The sequence below is a fragment of the Alosa alosa genome, unplaced genomic scaffold (genome assembly GCF_017589495.1).
Source record: "Alosa alosa isolate M-15738 ecotype Scorff River unplaced genomic scaffold, AALO_Geno_1.1 AALO_1.0_unplaced_7, whole genome shotgun sequence".
NCBI classification, from domain to species: domain Eukaryota; kingdom Metazoa; phylum Chordata; class Actinopteri; order Clupeiformes; family Clupeidae; genus Alosa; species Alosa alosa.
Window position 1 is genome coordinate 156,773 of NW_025962873.1, and position 27,585 is coordinate 184,357.

At 17.5% G+C, this 27,585-nt stretch overlaps 1 non-coding gene and 3 pseudogenes across 1 annotated transcript; 3 read left to right on the forward strand and 1 right to left on the reverse strand.

Moving 5' to 3' along the window:
- Positions 1-14,362: 14,362 nt before the first annotated feature.
- LOC125290562 lies at positions 14,363-15,394 on the reverse strand (annotated as a pseudogene).
- A 330-nt stretch (positions 15,395-15,724) lies between these two features.
- trnat-cgu lies at positions 15,725-15,796 on the forward strand. The gene has a single exon. It is a non-coding gene; the product is annotated as a tRNA-Thr (tRNA).
- A 5,157-nt stretch (positions 15,797-20,953) lies between these two features.
- LOC125290563 lies at positions 20,954-21,562 on the forward strand (annotated as a pseudogene).
- Positions 21,563-24,318: 2,756 nt separating this feature from the next.
- On the forward strand, positions 24,319-25,404 carry LOC125290564 (annotated as a pseudogene).
- The last annotated feature ends 2,181 nt before the right edge of the window (positions 25,405-27,585 follow it).

The window sequence follows — 27,585 nt, forward strand, 5'->3', positions numbered from 1 at the left end:
ATCCAATTTAAAAAAAATAAAAAATAATGATAAAAAGGAATTAAATAGATTATTAAATAAAATAAATAAAAAAAAAACAATTATTTGATTGTAAAGAAATAGGAAATAAAATGATAGATGAAATAATAAATTAGATGAAAAAAAAAAAAATAAATTTATTGGTTTTAAATAAAGATGATAGTATTATGCCATATTTAAATATTAATACAATAGACAATAAACCTATAAATGAACAAGATAATAATAAATATTATATAAAAAATGATGATGATGAGTTATTATTGGATATATATGAAATAATTAAAATTGATATTAATGATGGTATAAAAATTAATAATAAAATTGATAATACAAATAATTATTATTTTAATATAGAATTAAATAATAAAAAATATAAAGAAATAGTGTTTTTTAAAAAAGATATATTAAAAATTTATAAAGATTCAATAGTACAAATAAAAAATTTATTTTAGAATAATGAGAAAAATGACATTAAAACAAGGTTTTAGAAGTTAACAAATAAAATAAATATATTTGTATATCTATGAGATAAAATTAATAAGAAATTTAAAAATAAAAATAACCCTAACAGTTAATGAACAAAGATCAGAATTAATAAAAATATATAGAATTTTTTTTGAAAAAAATAAGGATTTATTTATTAATAATCGATATTATAACACAAAATTGGAAAAATAGGAGGGGTAGGGGTATTTTATCAGCTCTAAAAAATTTATATTGGATGAAAATGAAATATCATGAAAGTATAACGGAATAAAAAATAAAATTAAATATATTAATAATTTTAATTATAAATTAAAAATGTATTGTGAATTTTTAGAAAATATAATAAATAGGCAATATATTGATAAGACTAATAAAATAAATTTAGAAGATAGAATATCAAAACTAATAGAGAATATGAAAAAAATTAAAGATTTTAATAATAAATCTAATAAAACTATAGAAAATATACAAAACGAAATTTCAATAAATATAAAGATTAATAAAAATTCAATTTTATTTACTGATGAATGAAAAAATAAGATAAATTTCAATATAATTATATTAATTATTATAAACTATATTAAAGATATAGAAGATGCAAAAAGAGAAATTGACAAAATATATATAAAAATTTTAAATATATAGACAAAAGAATATAAGAATATATCCTTAATGACTATATAAAACCCCATGAATATTACTATTGAAAAAACTTGAGAAATATTGATTCTAATTATATGTCCTATAATTTCCATTACTCTTATTGCTCTTATTATATAATGATGTAGTGTTTTTAAGGTAATTAATCAAATTTAAAGTATTGAGTGTTTTTTATTAAATAATATTAAAAATTTATTAGATTAGGATTTATATTTTTCTATAGGTAATTCAGATGATAATATAAATTTTCTAGATTATTTAATTTTAATAATAAAAAAATATAATAAAAATTTATTAAAGATATATTAGAGAAATGTAAAGAAAATTGTAATAATAATAATCAAAATAATAATAAAATTTATATAGAGCTTAATGATCTTATATATTCTTATAATATTTTAATATATGAAGGATTTAATAAAGTTTTAAATATTTTATTTAAATAATTTAATGATAAAATAAATGAATATCAAAAATCTATAGTATTTTTATTTAGTAAGTTTATTAGAATTAATTAATATATTAAAAAATAATTTTTCTTAAATTTAAATTTCTACTTTTCAACTATTTTTAGATTATATAGTATAATAGTATAAAATCTAATATAAAATAATTATAGATATGTAGTAACAATAAATTTATATCTATATTTATTATTCTATTAATTAACAATAATATTTGTATTTTCAATTATAAAGTTATATTTAAGATATATTAGTATTATAGAATATATCAATTAATATAGATAAGTATTATTATATATATTTGATATCTTAACAATAAAAATTTATTCAATAGTGTAAATATTTTTAGAATAAATTAAAAAAGATGAATAAAAAAATGAAGATGGAATTTGTAGAAATAAAATTGATAGATAAAAAATTCTAAATTTTTTACATAAATATATATTTGAATAAAGTATAAATAGATTTTTAAGATATAAAATCTTTATATAATAAATAATATAATTTTATTAAAACCCTCTCTTAATTGTTAATTAATTAATTTTTTCATTATAAATAAAATTTCTTTTTTGGTTTACAATAAAATACTATTATAACGATAACAACAACTAAACTAAATCCTACTATACTTAAAAATAATATTAGTTTTCAATCAAAAAAAGAATTACCGTTTCTAGGAGGTTTTGTATATGTATTTTTTAATATTTCAATTAATTCGTTTTTTAATATATTATTTAAATTTGTCAAACTATTTTTATATTCATTCACCTTATTTTTTATAATATTTTCTAATTTAGATTCTAAAAATATATATATATTATAATTTCGTCCTTTATTTTTATATGATTTATAACCATTTTTTTTAATTTTTTTTAATAAAATCATCATATATATTTTTAATTCAATATACTATTTTTTATTTTTATTAGTTATATTATTAAGAACATGATCTAATTTACTTTTTAATAACATATTTTTATTATCTAATTTTTCTTTTAAAATCATTTAATATGGCAGTATTATCACTAATATTTAGACTATTTATTAGACTATTTATTTTATCTTTTAATTCTTTTCATTTTTTTATATTTCTTTTTTTTATTCTTCTCTACTTCAGTATCCATATCATATAGTGACATCAATATCATATTTTTTTATAATATTTTTTAAAGAATCATTACCGATAAATTTATTTATTATAGAATTATTATTAAAAAAATCAATTTTAATACGTTCATTAATAGCTAATTTAAATTTATCATCATTTATTATTTCATCCAACGAAACTTTTAAATTTATACCAATAATATTATTATTTTCATCCTATGATTTTTTAATTTCATAATAAGAAGAAGACTCAACAAATTTTGTTTTTTTACTTATTAAACTTTATTCAATATCAGATTCAATTATTATTTTTTTATTATATAGGGAATTTGTACTATTATTATTATTTAGGATCATTTTTATTTCTATATTATATAATAAATAAACTGTATTTTTTAATAATCATATTTTAAATAATATGTCTTTATCACTAAATTCTTCATCTAATATATATTCATTCTCAATTTTTAACACTGGATTTTCTAATATATCTGTTATTTCATTTTCATTTAATATTCGATCCATTTTTTCTAAAAATTTAATATTGTTAATATTGTTTAAAACTTTATTTAAATCATTTGTATCCCTCTTTATTATTATTTTTTTAAATTAATTATATTAGTTATATTTTATACTATATTATTTTCTATGTTATTATCAAATTATGGCTAATATTATTTTCATCATTTTTATATCAATTCTAAATCATAGACTATATAACATTTAAACTTAAACATTCTATCCTTAATAAAGTATCCTTTAATTTTTCTTCTTTACTATTTTCAAGCAATGTATTTATTGCACTAGTTGCGTTAAATTTAAATTTATTTAATTCTTCTACAACATTCTTATTTTTTATTAATATATTTGTTATAACTATTAGTATTAATAGATTAAAAATTCTATGCATATTTTTTATATTTTAGTGTTAAATTTAAATAATATTATAAATAGATAAATTTATATATATAATATTTTATATTTTTAATTTTTTTATATAAGAAATTATTCATTAAATATATAATTTTTTTATGTATTACATTTAAATAGTATATTTTGTATATAAAATTTATTATTATAATATATAAAACTTAATATTATTAAATTCATTAAGATTTTAATTTTAATTTTATTTTATTTTATCGGATTTAATAATTCATATTTTATAAATAATTTCTATAAATAATATAAATATTAATTTATTTTATTTTTAAATTTATTATAAGTTCATAAAATAATATATTAATTTTTAGTATTACATAAATTATATATATGATAAATAATAATTTTTTTTGAATCTTAATATTGGTTTTATTTTCAAATACAACAAAGGATTATGAAAAAATATTATCTGAATTTTATCCATTATCAACAATTTTAAATGATAGCACATCTGAATGGATAACAGAAAAAAATACAAACTTGCTTAGTTTATGGGACACTTTAGTATGAATTTCTTCAATAGCTAAAATAGATATGACTAAATTAGATAATGAAAAAATCAAATATTATAATAAAAATTCAAATATGTTAAATCCAGAGACGGATATCAAAAAAATATCAAATCATAGTAAATTTTTAAAATATATTAGTAAAATTATATATGACTTAAATACAAATGGTATTTTAAATTTAATAAAAAATGAAGAATTTTTTAATTTGACTTTATTTAAATTACTAATAAAAAAGTCGGTTTATATTTTTTCAGAAAATATAGGTCAAATAGAATAGAATTTATATAGTAATGATATAACTCATCTTATTTCTTCTTTAAAAAAAAAAAATTTCATATAAACAACAATATAATGATATAATAAGTATATTAGAACAAAATAATAATGGTTATTTTACTAATGACTTAGATAAATTTTAAAGCTGATGATTTAGAATAGTCAATGAAAAAATTAGAAACTAAGTTTTTAGAAATTATAAATGAAATAGAAGATACTGATGTAAAATTAATATATATTTTTGAATATTTAGATAATTTTTTAAAACAATGAAAAAAAATTATATTAGATTTTTATAAAAAAAAAAAAAAAAAGTTGCTCCAGAATATAGTATTTTATCTTATAAAAGTTTTATCTAATAAATTAGAGTTAGTATTAATTTATATAAAATATTTAGAAGAATTAGATTCTAATATTTGAATTCTTTCATATTTAATAAAAGTTTATTGTTCATAAAAAAAAAAAAAATAAATGAATTTAAAAAAATTATTTGATTTAAAAATAACTAATTTATATAGTAAACTAGAACATATAACAGAACCTTATCAAATAAAATACGATTGGTTGAAATCAATAAAAGAAATAATTGAATTTTCTAAAAAAACTAACTTTTATAAAATTATGGAAGGTCATCCACTATTAAATTTTTCAAATTTATTATATAGATCATATTATTATAAAAATGAAGATTATAATAAAAAAAATTCATTTAATCCTCCATGTTATTTAACCGAAATAAATATTATTAGAAATAGTTCGAATCAATATGATAAAATGAATAGTAGCATTTTTACATCTTCTAAAAATACATATTTAGAATTTAATTCACCACCTAATATATCTAGTAATTATTTTATTGTTGTATATAAGGAAAAAGAACAATTTTTAATAATATATTATGATTATTTAGTAAAAAAATTATAGTCTTTAAATGAAATATTATCTGATGATGATAAATAGTCACAAAAAAATCCTTTAAAAGAATTATCAACATCCTCAGATGAAAGTAATTTATAGTCAAAAACTATTTTAAAAATAAAAAAATCTATTGAATTTATTATTAATGTTTATAAAAATATAAACGAAAAAAAAGGTTTATTATCATTATTATCTAATGAAGATTATAAATCATATCTTAATGATATTATTGATTTAAAAAACGTACTTGAAGAATATAAAATTAAAAGTAAAGAAAGTGATAATAGTAAAACATGAATCAATCATGATATAATAGTTCAATTATTAGAATTTATAAAAAGCAATTTGAGCATTATTTTAAATAAAAATTAATTATATTTTATCATTTCAAAATTTAAATTTTTTACTTTTCATCTATTCATTGATTATAGTGTAATACTATATAAAAATCTAATTTATATCTATATATCTTTTTTTATAATATTTTAAATGTTTTTATTATTTTTTGACTATAAAGTTATATTTAAGATATTTTAATATTATAACATTTATTAATTAACATAGTTGAGTATTATTATATATGTTAATTTTTTTATTGATAAAAATTTATTTAATAGTATAGATATTTTTGATAATATAATAAAAAAAAACAAATAAAAAATAATTAAATGAAATTTGTAGAAATAAAATTGATAGATAGAAAAATTCTAAAATTTTTTTACATAAATATATATTAGAATAAAGTATAAAGTATAAATAGATTTTAAGATATAAAATCTTTATATAATAAATAATATAATAATTATATTTATTTCAATAAAAAAACAAAAAATTATTAAAATAATAAATAATAAAATTATATAAATTAAAAAATCATAATTATTATGTTTAAAAATTCTTTTAATTTTTAATCTAATATTTTTCTTTATTATGTATTATATATATATCTTACTATATTTAAATCTATTATTCTTCTAATAGATAGGAGAATAAACGATATTTTTTAACTATTTATTTATAATTAAATAATTTATATTTAATTGTTATATTAAATAATTTATATTTAATTGTTATACACTTAGTAAATATTATATTTAATAAATTCTAAATTACTTTTTTTATTTTTTATTATTAAAATATTATTTTATCATAATAAAGTAAAATTAATATTTTTTTATTCTTTATATAACATCTAATATCATATAATAATTCAATATTTTTATATAATAATATTAATCAAATTTTTATATAATATATAATTTATTATTTTTAAATTTATGTTTTTAAAATACTTATATAAATAAATATTATATAAGTATATATATTATTAAGTTATATCTTAATTTTTATTATTAAAAATTAAAATATAAAATATAAAATATAAACTTATTAAATATAAAAAATTGATAAATTAATTCAATTTTAATCTATAAGAAAAATTAAATATTATTTATATAAATTATCTATTTAATTTTTATAATTTTGTTTTTTTATAAATAATATTTTATATAATAAACTAAAAATATTTATAATTAATATAATATTTTAAAAGATTATTTATCATTTTTATCACCTCATTGTTATTTAAAAAGATTTTTGAATATTGAAAAATTGAAAAAATAAAAAATATTGATGAAATAATATTTTAGAATATAACATGGATAGATGGTTAATTTTAAAATATAGTTTTATAAATATTGTATTATATGAAAAAAATGATATTTTATTAAAAAAAGAAAATGAATTATTAAAAAATATTATTTATAAAAAAGAAGATCAAGAAAATATAGAAAAACAAAAAAATAAAATTTAAATATTAACTGAAAAATTTATAAAAAATTTAGATATATATAGTAGATAATAAAGATATGATAATATATGAAATATTAAGTATAATAAATTATTATATTGATAATGATATATATTTATTAGATGATAAAGTTAATATTATAAAGGAAATTCTATATGAAGACTCGTTTTCTTCTATAGATAAATCAAAAAATAATATAATTTTTTTAGATTATTTGGAGGAAATATGTATAAAAGAATATAAATTAGATATTAATTTTAATAATATAAAAGATAATTTAGAAAATAATAATATTAATAAAATATAGAAATAGTTTATAAAAATAGAAAATTATACTTACAATAAAATTTTTTCTTAGTTATTAGATGAAAAAGTATAGTTTTTTAGATAAAATATATCAAAAAAATTTATATAAAGAAATAAATTTATTTTTTAAAAATAATTTAAAATAGATAAAATCTAATTTATATAATTTAAAGAATATATTTTTAAAATTTAAAGATAATAATAATAAATATATAAAAAAAATTAATATTATGATAGATTATATAATATTATCTAATGAAAAAATCATGATATTATTTATATACATTATTATAATAGAATATTATTATTAGTAAAAAAAACTATTATTATAAAATAAAATTAAAAATAATAATTTTATAAATATTGCTATTATAATTATAGTAGTAATTATAATTATAATAATTATATATAAAAAATGAAAAAATCCGAAAAAACATATAATATATAAATTAATATAATTATATATATCAAAAAGTGATAATATACTAAAAAATTATTTTTGTTTCAACTTTATATATTATTTTTAAATATAATATTTTATATTCATATAAATTTTTTAAAAAGAATAAATAAATAAAAATTATAATAATTTTTAAATTTATTTTTTTTATAATATAAACATTAAAAATATATCTAGTTTTAATTTATTAGTTTAACTACTTATTAATATTATTTTAAATTTTTTTAAAAAATTTTATTATCATTATTTTATTATGTAAAAAATTATTTAAATTAAAAGTAGATATATTTTTAATATTTATATTATAGTTATAGATTACTAATTCTTTATTATTATTATTTATCTAGTTCTAATTCTTTTAAATATGAGAAGAAGAAAATTAGTAATTATAACTTAATCTTTATTTTTAATTACTTGTATTTATTTATTTTATATTTGGTTCTTTAAAATTTAAGATCTTCTGTATTTTCTAACCCTATTATAAATTTTTTGTTTTTATTATATAATATTAAATTAAATATATATTATTGAATTTTTTTATTAGATCTAAACAAAAATTTTCTTATTATCTGATACTAAACATTTTTGTTATTTTTTAAGCTTTTTATATATTTCAAAAATAAAAAAAAAATAAAAAAATTGTTAACTTTAATCTTTTATTGTATATTATTTCAATATTTTTATTTATCTAATTTTTATTAATAATTCAAGTATAAATATATTTTATATTAATTTATTTAAATATTCTATATAAGAATTTATTATCTTTATAATAAAATAAAAATATTTTATTTTTAAGTTTATGTTTTTAATATTATAATTTATAAATTTTAAATATAAATATTATAAGTTATGTATGTAATAAGTATAAATAAAGTATATAGTAATATTTTATTTATGTAAGTATAAATACATAAAGATAAAAAATGAAATTTAATGAAGTCAATGATATTATAAAATAGGGAATGTACATAGTTCCATATACAAAAATTAATAAGAATGAATGAAAAAAATTAATATCATAGAAGAAGAAGTATCAATAGCCCTTATATAGACAACCATTAATGTTGATTAATATAATATTTGCAGAAATGAATGAATATTATATGAATGGTTATAATAAAAATGAAAAATTATATAATGAATATTGAACTACAGAAGACATGTCATATAGAGATAATTTATTAACAAATAAAATTTTACATAATTTCAATATACTACAAACTAGAATACCTAATATATTAAGATTAGTTTTTCCATTAAAAGTTAATTTTCTTAGTTATATATATGTTTATAATTGAAAAGATATTAGACTTCCTTTAATAAATCATTTTAAAACATGTAATTGAAAAAGAATAAAATATAAAGTTGATTTAGATGATGGTAATAAAGTATTTAAATACATGATTGACTTAATTGATGTAATAGATGATTATAAATTTTTATCTAAAGATAAGGAATTATGAGAAGATACTGTTAATGAAATAAAAGAATTAAAGAAAAGTAAATCTGTTGAACATGATAATAAAATGAAAGAACATAGAGAATGATTGATTCTTAATAATACAAGTAAATATGAATAGTCAGTAATAGTATTAGGAAAACCAATAAAAGAAGAGAAAGAAAAAATAGTAACAGTAGATATAACAGATATAGAAGAGGAAATAGATAAACTAATTAAATGAATAGAATAGGATAATGATAGTGATAATAAACATATAGAAAAAAGTAGTAATAATAATGAAAATAAAGAAAAGAAAATATTAAATAAAGATAATAATTTTAATACAATATTTAAAGATAAACCAAATCATATATATAATTGTTCTAGTAATGAATTAAAAAACATAATTGATGAATATAAAAATCATGTAGAAGAAATATATAATAATAAAAAGAAATTAATAAAAAATAAAAGAATAAAAACAGAAAATAATAAAATAAATTATATAAATAATAAAATTAGTATTATTGATTCTGAAGATGATCCTTTATATTATTTTACACTCTATGATGAAACCAATAATAGTTATAAGAAATATAATAATAATAATAATAGTTATTTAGAAAAATCTTAGAATGATATTAGAATGAAAATTAAAAAAGAAGAAAAAGAAATTGAAAATAATATTGAATTTGAACTTGTTATTAAATATAATAGAACTTTAGAAATAAATAAAATTGATAAAAAGGTATTATTAAATTTATATGAAGGAAGGAAGGAAAGAATATATTGTTATAAGATAAATGATATAATATGAAATAATAATAATAAATCATATAAGTCATATAATATAAATAAAGAAGAAATTATAAAATGTCTTCCTGAAATTCCTGTTATTATAGATTATACTTAGAGATATGAAGATATTTTAAATATAGCTAAAAATACTTTTAGATATTTTGTTCATATTTATAATAATGGAAAAAACTATAAAATATATAGTAGTAATAGAAGTAGTAGTATTATAATAGAAGATTATTATTATTCAACAAATCATTCATGTAATAAATGTAGTTGATTAAGAGAAATTTTATATAAAAATAATGAAACACCTTATATTGATGTCAAAACTTTGTAAATTTTTACAAAAATAATTAATAATAATTTTGATTATTTTTTAAAAATCTTTCTTAAATTTAAAATTATAATTTATGTTTATATCGATTAATTATTTTTCTTTTTCTACATTTATATATAATAATAATAATAATTATTATTATTATAACCATAAAAATAATTATAAACTTAATTAACTTTTTTAATTTTTTTTATATTTTTTCATTCCTATAATAAATTCTCTGTTAATAATAAAATTCTATTATAATAATGTATTTTAATAATTTTATTCTAATTATTGTCATCAAATATGTAATCTATCATGGAATTAATTTCATCTATCTAATTCTTTCTTATATCTTTAAATTTTAAAAATATAATTTTTAATTTTAATAATTTCTCTTTAATCTAATCTATATTATTTATATAAAATTGTTCTATTTTTTCATAAAAATTATCACAATACATATCTTTTAAAAATCTTCTAAAAAATAAAATATTCTACTTAAATAAGAAATTTTTTCATTATAAATATTTATTTTAATTTTTAAAAACTATGCATGTATTTTAAAAAACTAATTTTTATTTAATTTTTCCATTATCTCACCTGGATCTGTTATTAAATTATGTTCTTTTAAATATTCTAAAAAAGTAAGATTCTTTTTTGTTCCATCTATAGAAGAATAATAATCTTCATTAAAAATTTTTATTACAATATTTTCTTTATTTTCTTTTATTTCTTTTATCTTTTTAATTGATGGGTCCATATGATAACAAACTATAAATGCTTTTTCATATATCATAATATTTTCATTATCAACCATATTTATATTCTTTAAAAAATCTTCTATAATCATAATAATTTTATTTTTTTGATCATCTATCTATTCTAACTCTTTGTTTAAAATAATCTTATTTAATTTCTAAAATTCTTTACATATTTCTTCTAATTTATTTTTAATATCATCGTTTTTTTTCATTAATAATATATCATTTTTTTCATATAACTCTATATTTACAAAATTAGAGTTTATTTTATCATAATTTTGCATATTGTATTTTATCATGTTATTTCACCAATGATTTTTATTTTTTCAATTTTTGACTATTCCAAAATAATAGTTATAAAAGGGATTAAATATATTTAATTTCATATTTTTTATTAAATTAGATATATTAATTAATTTTTTTATATTTTTATATCTATTGTTTTTATTAAAAGAATTATTCATTATATCTTTATAAATATACCCAATACTTTCATTTATCAATTTTATATTATTCTAATATATTTTATACATACTATATTTTTCAAATTCTTTATAATAATAATTCCATTGTTTAAATTTTTTAATTAATTCATTCTTATTTATTTTGTTATACTTTGCTATTATTTCCTAATTTATTCTATTTAAAAAAGAAATGAAAATATTGTTTTTTTTCTAATAAACCTTATATCAAGATATTAACTCCTTCTTTAAATTATATATCTAATTATCATATTTATCCAATGTATAAATCTAATATACTGCTCTATAAAAGAAAATAATAAATATTAATTTTCACATTATCGAGTAATTTAACTGAAATTTTTAATTAAAATTATGAAAATTACTAATATTATTATTGATAATTTTTTTTTATATAATAAAATATCTAATTATAATATTTTAACCCATATTACTATCAAAATCTGTATTAATTAAATTTTCATTCTATCTTATTTTATAATTAGTAATAAATTTTTCTATTAAAAATACTATTCTATTAAAAAAATGTATCTTGATAAAATCATGCATTTCTATATCAGATAATATATAATCTATTAAATAATTAATCTCCCCTATATTTTCATTTTTTATATCTTTAAATTTCGTAAATATATCCTTTAAATTTATTAAATTTTTCTTTATTAATATAAAACTATTTATGAAAAATAAAAATATTTTTGAACATATCCTATTATAATAATATATTTTATTAAAAAAATCATTTAACTAAATAAAAATTTCATTAAAATATAAAAAATTATCCATATAAATGTGTAATTTTATTTTATAAAATAAATTATATATTTTATAAAATTTATTATAGCATAAATCTTTAATTATATAATCTATCTCAAATTTTATTTTATATCTCCACTTACATATATCTTTTATATATTTTAAAAAACTAATATTATCTTCGTCATTCTCATAAAAATATAAAGTTTCATTTAATATTTTCACTACTTCATTTTTGTTCTCTTTAATTTCTTCTATACTAAATTTATAAGGATTAATATAATAACAAATCATCTTTATTTTTTCATATACTATTATATTCTAATTTTCAACTATATCTAAATATTCTGCAAAATTTAATATTAAACTCTTACTGTTATCAATATATCATTCACTATTCAAATATTTTATTTTATTACACTCATAATCATTTATTTTTTTAAAAAATTCATATAATTCATTTATCTTATCCAAAACATCGTTATTTTTTCTATAAAATAATATATCGTTCTCTTCATATAACTCTGTATTTAAAAAATTATTTTTTATTTTAAAATAATTTTTCATGTTATACTTAGAAATATTATAATAATGATAATAATTGTTTTTTATATCCTTAAATATTCCAAAATAATTTTTAATTTTTTTACTTATTAAATCTCTTATATAATCCCTTAAAATATATATATTAGTTAAATTTTTAATATTCTTGTATACATCATTTGAATTATTCTCTATATCACTTAATATATTTCCATAATATATATTTATTAATTCTATATTCTTTCGATATAATTTATATGTCGTACATTTTTTAAAATTCTTATAAAAACAATTTCAATCACTCTATAATTTACTTAAATAAACCCCTCTTATCTAATTATAAACTTCTATAATCTCCTCATTTATTTTATTCAATGATTTAATTACTGAATTGTTTTCTACCATAAAAACATCATATCAAACTCCTACCTCCATCTCTAATTCATCTATTCCTTTAATCTATATCATCAAAATAAAAAATATATATTCCATCGTTAAAAAATCACAATAATAATTATAAAAAAATCTTAAATTTAAAATATTATTCTTCTAAAATAGAAAATATGTTACAATTTATTAATAAAATATTTAATCATATTACAAATATAATAATAAATAATAAAAATGAATTTAATCTAATCCTAAATATAGAAAAAAGAACCTTCCTAATCTATCTACTAAAATCAAATATAAAAAATACAATAAAATTATACGAAAATAATAACCCTAAAAAAAGAATATAATGTCAAATATAATACCATAAAATGCATTAAAAATAAAATAATAAATAATAAAAATAATTTAGTTTTTATCCTAAACCCTATTCACTCCATACATATATACGCAATCCAATTTCTTAAAAATAAAAATTTTATAAATCTTAATCTCTATATAGAATTTAATCAAAAAATTATAAATAAAAAAAATTTTAAAATGCTAATTAATTATAATGAATGCCAAAAACAAAATTGTTTCTCCATACTCCCAATGTATAATAATAAATTTTTAAATTATAATAAATTTAAAAAAAATAATAAATAAAAAAATAGAAATAGATAATATTTTTTATAAAATATTTAAAAAAAATCTCTTCCTAAATATAATAATAATAATAAAAATTCATAAAAATATAAATAATATATATAAAAATATTAGATTCATAGTTAATAAATTAAATCATAAAAGAATGCTTTTCCTATATAAAAATAATAAAAAAATAAAAAATATAAAAATAATATCTAAAAAAATAATAAAAAGATGAATAAAAAATTTATTAAAAAAATAATTAATATTAAGGTGTAGCTCTTCCTATATATCTAGGATATAAAGTTAAATTCTTTACATTGTCCTATCCCAATAATCAACATAAATATCTCTCATATCCTAATCCAAATCCTCCATGCTCAAATGTTCCATACTTTCTCATATCTAAATACCAATAATATGGCTCTGGATCTATATTATTCTTCCTAAAACTATCCACTAAACTCTAATAATCAATCTCTCTCATTGATCCTCCAACTATCTCCCCAACCCCTGGTAATAATAAATCCACTGATTCAGTTAATCCAATATCCTAACTATCCTTCTTCATATAAAATGATTTCAAATGAACAGGAAATTTTATAAGAAATACAGGCTCCCCAATCTTCTCTATCATCTATCTCTCTGCCCCCTCCTATATATCATCCTCATATTTAAATAAACATTTATTTCCCTCCTAATCAATATTCTTTATCCCATTCTCATTACAATAATCTATAGCCTCCCTATGCGTCATTCTCTTAAATGGCTTCCTTACACTCTTAACATTAGAATTTACCTATCTTATTATATCCATATATCTCTCTATTGCCTTATCCGTAACATAAACTATCATATCCTCTATAAAACATAATAAATCCTCAAATTCTATAAATCCTAACTCAGCCTCTACATGCAAATACTCAGCTAAATGCCTTCTCGTCTTACTCTTCTCTGCCCTAAAACTAGTCTAAATACAAAAACAATCCCCTAATGCAGGAACACATGTCTCTAAATATAACTAACTTGACTATGTTAAATACGCACTCTCTCCAAAAAAATCAGCCTTAAATAATGTTGATCCTCCCTCTACCTACGTCTATACTAAATTAGGCGCCGTTATCTCATACTAATCCCTACTAAAAAAGAATTCTCTAAAAATCTAAATTATATAACTCCTTAACCTTAATATAATCTTAGTCTACTCCATACGTATATGCAAATGCCTATTAGATAATGAACTTGTTAAACTAACTCCTGATCCTATCTTAGTATTAAATTCAGAATCTGATCCATGCATTACACTTATCCTCTCAACCTATAATTCAAATCCTCCCTTTGCCTTCTTCTCTACCTTAATAATACCATAATACTTAATACTTGCCTCATGATTTATTATCTATTCCCCAATAGTCTACTTACTAATAACTGCTTGTAAAAGATACTTCTCTGTCCCATCCCTTATCTCATGAAATATAATCTTTCCCTACTTTCTTATATTCTATACAAATCCAATAATCTCTACCTTTTCTTCCACATAATCCTTAACCTACTTTATTTTAATTTTTTTATACATATACACAAAATTTAAATTTATCATAAATTTAAAATATACTAAATATTAATAATTGCCCATGTAGTTTAGTCGGTAAAACGTTACTTTCGTAAAGTAAAAATCAGGGTTCGATTCCTTGCTTAGGCTTAGAAAGAGAAGAAGATTAGGTTAAATATTAGGATAATAATCAATCTAAGAGTAAACTTTTTTTAATTTAATCCCCATAATATTTAATTAATATATAAAATATTTAGTCTTTTACTTATTTACTCATCTTTAATATATCTAATATAATATTACATATAATACTCTTCTCCTCTAAATTTATCTCCTCATTCAATATATTTATAACTCAATCCTATCCATTCATCTACTCTATAATAATTCTTATCTTCTCACAATATATAGTAAAATACTTAATTCCTAATATCTCTAATGTATCATCCTTATAAACTTCCACCTAATCTAAATTCAAACTATAATCCTCTCCCACCTCATAACTATAATTATTCATATCTATATTAAAATCAACCCCCTCCTTATATGAAAATAATTTCTTCGTATCTAAATTCAAACTTAATTCTAATTTTGAATCATAACTAAAAATATCATAATAAATTAAATACTCATTTTCACTAAGCTTCTTTAAATTTAATCCATACTTATTCTTCTATAATATTAACTCCTATGATGAAATTATCCTATTATAACTCTACTTATACTAATTATTAATACTCTTAGTAACATTAAATAATTTTTCAAAACTAAATCCTATATTTTCTAATGGTATAGTTTTCTACTCTAATATATTCTAATACTCTTCCTCCTCCTCTATATTAACATCCATAAGATCCAAAAACATTTTCTTAAAATCCTTTAATAAAAATAAATTATTATTCTCACTACTGTTATTTAATAAATCTAAATACTCACTCCTTATCTACTCAGAATATTTACTTAATTTAAGCCCATACTCTAATAACTCTAATACAAATGATATATTACTAAAATACTCACTCTTATCTATAGATATCTCCGTAACTATAAACTTCATTAATCTCTATATTAATCTACTCTCTATCTAATAATCCATATGCCTTGATATTATTCCTATATAAGACACCTTTGTCTCATATGTTAATATATTAAACTTAATCTTTTCCATCTCCTCTATCTCCTTCTCACTTAATTTAACTCTATACTTATTGAGCTTTATTAATAATAACTCCTTAATCTATGGATTCTCACACTCTATAAAATACTTAAAGAAAAATTCCTTAATACATTCTATCTCTAATAAAAATTCAGATAAATATTCAATAGAAAATATACTAACCTCCACATTAATATCTTTACAATAATTAAAAAATTCCTTTATTATATCTATCTTGTTCTCTATTAAATATATAGTCTATTTTAAACAATTTAATTTTTCCTTCTTTATCCATATAGGATCATCATAATTAATTAAAAATAAATTATAATTTTTTAATAATAAATTATTCTTTATAAAATATGGCATTATCTTAGGTAATAATTTTAATGTTACTCACATTATCTCCTTGTTCTTTGTACTTAATAAATTAACAAATCCATTCTCTATTACACTCAATATTCAATCATGATTTATCTCCTAATTGTCCTTATTTATTAAATGAAAATTTATTAAATACTTAATAGATGATGATACTAATGCATGATTTCTATTCTATAATTTCTCTATAATAAATTCTAATATCTTCTTGTCATGTATCTTAAACTTCTATAATAAATTTAAAAAATCTATAATCTATATTAATATTCATTCTACTGCCATATTAGAAGATAAAAATATATTGTTAGATATACTCTCTATATTACTACTATCCTTTATTATATTATCTATTCCTATCTTACTCACAACAATACATATATTTCCCATAACAAAACTATTTCTCTCATGATGTAATAATTCTAATAATATAGATACATAATCAATCTTAGATAATAATCCCTAATCCGTATTATATATTTTTAATAATGATAATATTGCTGTCTTCCTAACATAAGGATCTTCATCACTTAATCCCCTCTATAATGGTTCAATAGAATACTCTAATATACTCGGTAACTTTATAGATGTTAATGTTCTTAATGCTAATGCTCTTAATAATGAATTGCTCTACTTAATAGAATCATTAACTAATGTATTAACTATTAATATAGCTAACTCCTTGTTCTTAACTGAATAATTTATAATATAAAGATATATTAATTTCTTAAGTTCTAAATCTTCTGTATTCATATTCTTAATTATATCTGTATATAATGATGAACAATCATTTCCTAATGTCATCTATGCTATAGTTCTTTTTACTGCTTCTTTAATTGTACTTATCTTACGTGAATTAAGATCCTCTTTTAATTCTAATAATTGCTTAGTATATGATCCATGTCTAAGAAAATATTTCTTATTATTCTATGACTTTTTAAAAAAATAATTTAAATCCATTTGTTTAATATTTTTGTGTTATTTAATAAAAATAATTATTTAGATATATTGTATTCATTTAAAAAATTGGAATATTCAATATATAATTCTTTATTTTTATTCTTTAACTATTCTTCCTCTTCTTTTAAATATTGTTTTATTTCTTCCCATGAATTACTTTTTTTGTTATTATTATTTTTCTCTATTATTGTCTTCTACTATGATTTTATATTCTCTAAATTTTTATTAACTTCAATCTATATTTTTTCATGTTTTTCTTTATGTTCTTTTTCTAATTTATCCCAACTTTCCTTCTCTATTTCCTATAATTTACTTATATTCTCTTTAATCTATTCTTTAAACTTTTTTACATTTTCATTCTCTTTATATGCTATATCTAAATTTAATTCTATCCCTAATTCTTCCTTTGTTTTATCAAATATTATCTATTCCTCATTACTATACTTCATTGTGATTATTAAATTTATTATAAAATTTTATGTAAAAATTATTATAATAATTGAAAATTAATAAAAATTAATAAAATAATTTTTTATTTAATAAAAATCAATTTTTAAAAAAATATAATAATATTTTTAAAAATATCAAAATTAAAAAAATAGTACTAAATAAAAATGAAACAAATATCACTTAAACTCTTTGTTTTCTTATATACAATATCAATAATATTTAATTCAAATGATCATCAATCATCTGAAAATATTCCAGAAGTTACTACTAGTGAAGAATTAAAAGAATTATTAAAAGCAAATGATAATAGCTTAATAGTATTATTCTATGCACCATTCTGTGGTCATTGTAAAACTTTTATGCCAGAATTCGATAAAATAAATCAAAGTTTATCCAATATTTATGAAGGAAAATAGAAAACAGTAAAAATTAATTGTCAAAGTTCAATGAACATCTGTACAGATTATCTTATACAAGGTTATCCTACTATAATGTTTTTAACAGAAGGATCTAAAAAGAATTATGAAGGACCTAGAACTGAATCTGAAATTACTAAATCTTTCGATGCATTTATAAATTTTTAGTTAAATAAAATAAAAGATATATCAGAAATTAAAGAAGAAACTTATTTCTTAATACATACAACTAATAAAGAATTTGAAATGAAAATAGAAGAACAATGTAAAGTTTCTTTATTCATTTCTTGCTATATAATAGAAGATAATTCAGAACAATTAATATTTCATAATAAAAATAAAGAAATAAAATATAATAAAGATACTGATTTAGAAAAATTTTTTACAATTTCTAAATTACCAATTTTAGGACAATTAGATCATACAGCTTCAGCTTATTTCAAATTTAAAAATCCTATTTTATTTTTAGTATTAAATTCTACAATTTCAGCAGATAGTAATATTATGCAATAGTATGAAGAAATTTTATCTAAATATAGAGAAGAAGTAAATGATAAAACAATTTTAACTTTATTATTAGACAGTAAATTACATCAACCTTATAAACAATATTTCGGTATTCCAGAAACTAAAGACACTGCAGCTTTAATATTAGATGGAAAAAAGAAATATTTATTAGACAAAGAATTAAGTCATGAAAATTTATTAGAATTTTTAGAATTATTTTCAAAAGGAATAATAATTCCATATTTAAAATCACAAGAAAATACCGAAGAATTAAAATAGAGAAATATAGACAATAAAGTACAAGAATTATTAGGTATAAATATAGAAAATTTTATTAAAGAAAAAGATATTTCAATTTTATTATTTTATTCAAATGAAGTAGGAAATCAATAGGAACAAAACGATCTTAAAAAACTTTTAGAAATTTTAAATCAAAAATATTCAAATTTACATATAGGCCAAATGGATATATTAAAAAATGATACTAATATATATGAAGTTGTAAAAGTTCCTACTTTAATAATATTATAGAACAATATACCATTAGAATATGATTTTAAAAACGGAAAAGAAAAAAATGATATAGAAAATTTCTTTATAACATAGAAACTTATAGAAAAAGAAGAAGATATAGATGAAGAATTATAATTAAATTTTTTTAAGTTTTTAAAGTTAATTATAATTTATTTTAATAAACACAAAAAATGTTAAACAAATAGAATATACATTTAAGAAGTAAAATAGTTTTTATAGGAGAAAAGGAAAGTGGAAAAACTTGTTTATTACTTTTATTGAAAAATAAAATCTTTATTGAAAAATATAAATAGACACTTGGTGTTGATTTTTTTATTGATGAAATTACTAAAAATGTAAATGATGCTTCTTATAAAATTAAATTATAGTCTTGAGACACTTCTGGTGCTGAAAAATTTAAATCTTTACTGCCAACATATCTAAATTTTTCAAATATAATTGTTATTATTATAAATTTATCAAAAACTAATTGAAAAGATAATTTAATTGAATGATCTTGTTTTTTAAATAAAACAAATGAAAAAGCTTGAAGAATGTTTATTTTTAATAAATATGATTTAATAGAAAATAAATCTATAGAAGAATTAAAAGTTGAAATAAATAAATTATTAGAAAATAATATATTAACAAAAAGTATTCATATATTAAGCTGTAAAACAAATCACGGAATTATTGAATTTGAAAATGATGTCTATTCTTTACTTATAGATAGATATAATCAATCAAAATTACAAAATCAAAGATCCAGTATGACACAAAATGAAAATGATATAGTATTAAAAGAAATAAATACTAAAAATAGAAAAAAATATTATTGTTGTTAATTAAATAAAAATAGAATATTTTTATAATTATTATTTTATAATTATCAAACACAATAATATTTAATATACATAAAAATAAAAAATGAAAGCTGAATATGATTATTTATATAAATTACTTTTAATTGGAGATAGTGGTGTTGGTAAATCATGTATACTTTTAAGATTTTCAGATGATACTTATACAGACTCTTATATCTCAACCATAGGTGTGGATTTTAAAGTAAAAACAATAGATATAGAAGATAAAAAAGTCAAATTATAGATCTGAGATACTGCTGGTCAAGAAAGATTTAGAACTATTACAAGTTCTTATTATAGAGGTGCTCATGGTATTATATTAGTCTTTGATTGTACAGATAATTAGTCCTTTATTAATGTTAAGAACTGACTAGAAGAAGTCAGTAAATATGCAGATGAAAATGTAAGAAAAATATTAATAGGAAATAAAACAGATTTAGAAGATAAAAGAGTAGTAACTAAAGAACAAGCAGAAGAATATGCAAAAGATAAAAATATAGCATACCTAGAAACTTCTGCAAAATCATCTATTAATATTAACGAGGCCTTTGTTTAGATAGCAACTGAAATAAAAGAAGCTCTTTCTCATGTAGATTTGGAATATAGTGAAAAAGGCAAAGCTATACCATTAGCAAAGACAGTTAAAAAATCTAATAATTTTGGATGCTGTTAAATAATTTAGTTTAAGTTTTTGAAAAAAATATTTGTTATTTTAATAAAAATTTTTTGAAAAAAAATTTTAATATTATTTTAGAAATTTTTTCTTTAGAAAAAATTAAAAAGTTATTTTAATAAAAATTTTGAAAAAATTTTTTTTTATAATTTATTTATTTTTTTCTATGAAAAAAAATATTTGTTATTTTAATAAAAATTTTTTGAAAAAAAATTTTAATATTATTTTAGAAATTTTTTCTTTAGAAAAAATTAAAAAGTTATTTTAATAAAAAATTTTGAAAAATTTTTTTATAAATTTTTTTTTTTTTCATGAAAAAAAATATTTGTTATTTTAACAAAAAATTTTTTTGAAAAAAAAATTTTAATATTATTTTAGAAATTTTTTCTTTAGAAAAAAAAAAAAAGTTATTTTAATAAAAATTTTGAAAAATTTTTTTTTATAATTTATTTATTTTTTTTCTATGAAAAAAAAATATTTGTTATTTTAATAAAAATTTTTGAAAAAAAAAAATTTTAATATTATTTTAGAAATTTTTTCTTTAGAAAAATTAAAAGTTATTTTAATAAAAATTTTGAAAAATTTTTTTTTATTTTATTTTTTTTATTTTTATTTTAATAAAAAATTTTTATTTTAGAAATTTTTTTTTTAGAAAAAATTAAAAGTTATTTTAATAAAAAATTTTGAAAAAATTTTTTTAAGTTATTTATTTTTTCTATGAAAAAAAAATATTTGTTATTTTAATAAAAATTTTTTGAAAAAAATTTTAATATTATTTTAGAATTTTTTTCTTTAGAAAAAAAAAAATTTTTAAAAAAAAAAATTTTTTAATAATAAATTATAAATATCAATTTCATAGAAAAAAAATTAAAAAAATGAAAAAAATATATATCCCAGATTATACTAAAAAAATAGAAGGATTAACAATAAATAATCTAAATTTAACTGTAGGTATTTCAAAAATATTATTAAAAAATACTAAATTATCTCTTACTATAAATAATAAATATGCTCTTATAGGTTCTAATGGATTGGGAAAATCTCAATTACTTTTAGCTATTTCAAATTATATATTTGATGATATTCCTTAGTATTTAAATATTTTATATGTTGGTTAGAATGATTTATTAATAGATAAATCTATAATAGAAAATAAAAATATTAAAACTGTAATAGATTTGTTAAACGAATTAGATATATAGGAAAAAAATTTAAAAGAAAGAGAAAAATTGTTAGAAAATAAATTAGAACAAATAGAAGATATGGATGAAATAGATAAAATAACAAATGAATTAGAAGAAATAGATAATATAAGAAAAAGAAATAAAATAGAAAATCCTAAAGAAATATTACAAGGATTTGGCTTTGATAAAGAATTATTAAATAAAGATTTTAGAATATTGTCTGGTGGCTGATTAAAAAGAATATAGTTAGTATCTGCTCTATTATCTAATTGTGATTTTTTAATATTAGATGAACCTACTAATCATTTAGATTTTCCCTCTATTATTTTTTTGTAGAATTTATTAAATAAAAGAAAATGAAATTTTCTTTTAGTTGTTAGTCATGATAGAAATTTCATACAAAATATAACTAATAAAATAATAGTATTAGAAAATAAAAAATTAATTTAGTATAATACTAAATTTAATAATTATTTACTTACTAGAAAAGAAGAATTTAGAATAATATAGAAAAAAATTAAATTAAAAAATAAAGAACTAGAAGAAATAAAAGAATCATCCTCTAAACATATTACTTCTAAAAAAAGACATATAGAAGTTGAAAAAATGGAAAAAGAAATAGAAATTTTAGAAGAAAAAATAAAAAAAGAAAAAATTCATTTTAATTTTAAACTTTCTGATAATACTAATACTATGTTTGATCAATATTTTATTAAAATAGAAAATTTAAAATTTGGGTTTGAAAATAAACCCTTATTTGATGACTTGTCTTGTTAGATAAATTTTGGTGATAGAATTGGCTTAGTAGGAAGAAATGGTTGTGGAAAATCTACTTTCATAGATTTAATAAAATCTTCTGAAAAATATAATAATAAACAAGGTGAAATTTTGTTAAATCATTAGATAAAAATTTGTTATTTCTCATAGCATCACTTAGAATTGTTTGATGATGATAATGATACCTGTATAAATTTCCTATAGAAAAAATTAATTAATATATAGCATGAAATAAAAAATTCTTATTAGTATATTAGAAATTTATTAGGTAGATTCTCTATAACTAAAGAAGTACAAGAAACTAAAATAAATTAGCTATCCGGTGGTCAAAGAGCTAGACTAGTATTATCTTGAATATTTGGTTTAACCTAGTCTATTCCTCACTTAATAGTAATGGATGAACCAACTAATCATTTAGATATGGATACAATAGATATATTAGTAAACTCCCTAAAGGAATATAAAGGCTCCTTACTATTAGTTAGTCACGATTATTATTTTGTAAGAGAATTATGTGATACATTCTGAATATTTGAAAATTTCAAATTAAAATAGTATTCTGATCTTGACCTAATAAATTAAATAAATTTTAAGTAATTATTATAATAATTTTTATTTTTATTAATATTATAATAAAAAATAATACATAAATATTATCAATTTTATTATTATTTTTATAGACTATTATATATAAAACACTAAAAACACTTAGAGTTAATTCCCATAGTATCACTAGAAAAAAATAGTACATAATTCTATTTTTATCAAATCTAACAGAAAAACAATAAGAACAAAATGGAAGAAGACATTATGAAAAGTGAAAAAATAGTTGTAGATTTAGGTTCAGGTATATTAAAAATAGGTTTTGCAGGTGATGACTCACCAAAAGCAGTTTATCCAAATATTGTAGGAAAACCACGTAAAGATCATAAGAAAATATTATAGGGTGATAATTAGAAAGAGGAAATATATATTGGAATGGATGCAAATGAAAAAGCAGGTATGTGTGCATTGTTATACCCATTAGAAGATGGAGAAATTAGAGATATTAATGGATTAGAGAAAACATTAACACACGGTCTTTATAATGAATTGAGATGTGATCCAAAAGACAAATATATGTTATTAACAGAGGCTCCAGTTAATCCAAGAGGTAATAGAGAGAAATTAGTAGACTTAGTTTTCAAAGAATATAAAGTAGCAGGAACTTATGTAGCAATGTAGGCAGTCTTAGCATTATACTCAAGTGGAAGAACAACTGGATTAGTATTAGATGTAGGTGATGGATGTACTCACACATGTCCAATTTATCAAGGTTTTTGTATAATACATTCTGTATTCAAATAGAAAGTAGCAGGAAGACACGTTACAGATCAAATGTTAGCAATGGTTGGAGAATATGCAAATTATAATCTTTCAGAATAGACATCCGGTAGAATGATAGCAGAAAAAATTAAATAGCAATTAGGATTTGTTTCATTAGACGTTATTGATGATAAAGAAACATCAAAGAGTATTAATAAATATGCAGAACCATATAAATTACCAGATGGAAAGACAATAGTAATAAGAGAACCAAGATTTTTATCAGCAGAGTGTCTATTTAACCCATTAGAAATAGGAAGAGATGGAAAAGGAACTATCAGTTTAGTGAGTGCAAGTTACGATAAAACTGATGTAAATATAAGACCGGAATTAGTAGAAAATATTGTATTAAGTGGTGGAACAACATGTTTAAATCAATATGAAGTAAGATTAAAGAATGGAATTTTAAATGAAGTAGTACCTGCAGGATAGAGTGTCAAAGTTATAACAGCAGAAGAAAGAAAATACAGTGTCTGGATAGGAGGATCAATTTTAGCATCATTATCAACCTTTTAGCAATAGTGGTTAACAAGAGCTGAATATGAAGAAAGAGGAGTTGCAGCAATACATCCAAAATGTTTAGGATCAGGAACAGAATAATCTAAGTATTTTGAGATTTGGATTTTTTTATTCTTTTTATTATATATTATATAAACACAAAATATATAAAGTATAATATTATGGCATCAGAAGCATTAATAACAAGATTATAGAAAGAATTACAAGATTTATCTAAAGATCCAGCAAAAAATGTTTCTATAGGTCCAATAAATTCAGATGATTTTACTAAATGAAGTGCTGTTTTATTAGGACCAGAAGGTACACCATATAGTAGTGGCTTTTTCTTTTTAGAAATTACTTTTCAAGATACATATCCATTAAAAGCTCCATCAATAAAATTTATAACACCTATATATCATTGTAATGTAGCACAATCAGGAGCTATATGTTTAGATATATTAAAGACTAGTTGAAGTCCTGCATTAACTATTTCTAAAGCATTATTATCTATATCTGCATTATTATGTGAACCTAATCCAAGTGATCCATTTGTTCCATCTATTGCTTAGTTATATAATGGTGATAGAAAAACACATGACAACAATGCTAGAGAGTGAACTATAAAGTTTGCAAATCCCGAATTAATGTAATTTTTAAATTATTTTTTTAACAACTTTTATTTTAAAAAAACGAGAAATTTATGGCTTATAAACACAAAGATATAAAAAATGATAGAAAATATAGAGTATTAGTTAGATAAATAGATATATGGACAGACAACATTATTAAGTATATAGTTATATAGCGTAGAAAGAAAAGTTATAGATAAAATATTTATATATGGAATGTATAATTTTGAAAATTTTTTATTTGTTGTATATGGGGGAGATTTTAGTTATTTTACTTATATGTTAAATGATATTGAGGCTATAAAAATATTTAGTAACAATGTATTAGAAATATTAATAATATTTAATGATTCTAATATGTTTAGTTTTAATGTAGCGTAGAATTTAGAGGAGTAGATGATATCAGTTGAAACATTTATATTAATTTTAGAGTATTTATTGGATAAATTTAACAAGATATAGTTTTTAAAGCCATATATGAAGGTTGATTTTTTAAATAGTATTAATTTTAAGAATGATATGAAGAATAATAATTTAAATAATGAATTAAATAAAATTATATAGGAGATAAGTAATGAGGGAAGAAATTATTATATAATAGAGGAGGAGAGAAAGAAGGAAGAGGAGAAAAGTATATTAAAAGATATGATAAATGATATGAATATATCTTATTAGAATATTAATTAGTATTATTATAAGGTATATGATTAGATAAGTGATATATGAAAGGAGATATCTAATGACAATAATTATATAAACAGTAAGAGAAGAAGTTCTGAGAGTAAATATAACAAGTAGTTGGATGAATTAATATAGAATTATGAGGAATTTTTAAAGGCTAAAGATAATATATTTAATATATAGTAGTAGTTAGAGGATGTATCATATTCTAATATATATAAGAATATTATTGAGATTAATTAGATGAAAGTTAAGGAGTTAAAGTAGAGATTAATATTATTATTGGATATGGATGAGGGAATAATAGATGAGATAGAGAGGGCTGAGGATTTAAGTATATATTATTAGAAGTCTAAGGAGTATGATAGGATTAGAAAGGAGATAGATTTAAATTTAGATATAGTATAGGATAAGTTTTAGTTTATGGAGAGGTTAAAGATAGGGATAATAGGTAGAAGTTTTAGTATATTAAGGGATAAAATATGTAATAAATGTGAATATTTAATTAAGTATTTAGAGGGGATAGAGAAGTAGAGGATATGTTTTTAGATATTATAGGAGTATTAGGGGAGACAATTATTAATATTATTTGATTTATTTATGGGTAAGATGATATATTATTTTAAGGATTTTATAAGGTATACATAGTACAATGAGGATATATTAAAATTTTTTAATGAGTGTGATTAGTTATTAGTATTTGCTATGGATAATTTTGAATTTTCTGGGAATGATATAAAGATAGATGTTGAGAAGAGAGGTTAAGGTGGAGATAATAGATAAGATGAGGGAGAGATTAATGAAGGAGTCAGTGAAGAATAATTTGAATAGGATATAGTTATTATAGAGATTTGCTATATTTTACAATAGTAAATTATATAATTTT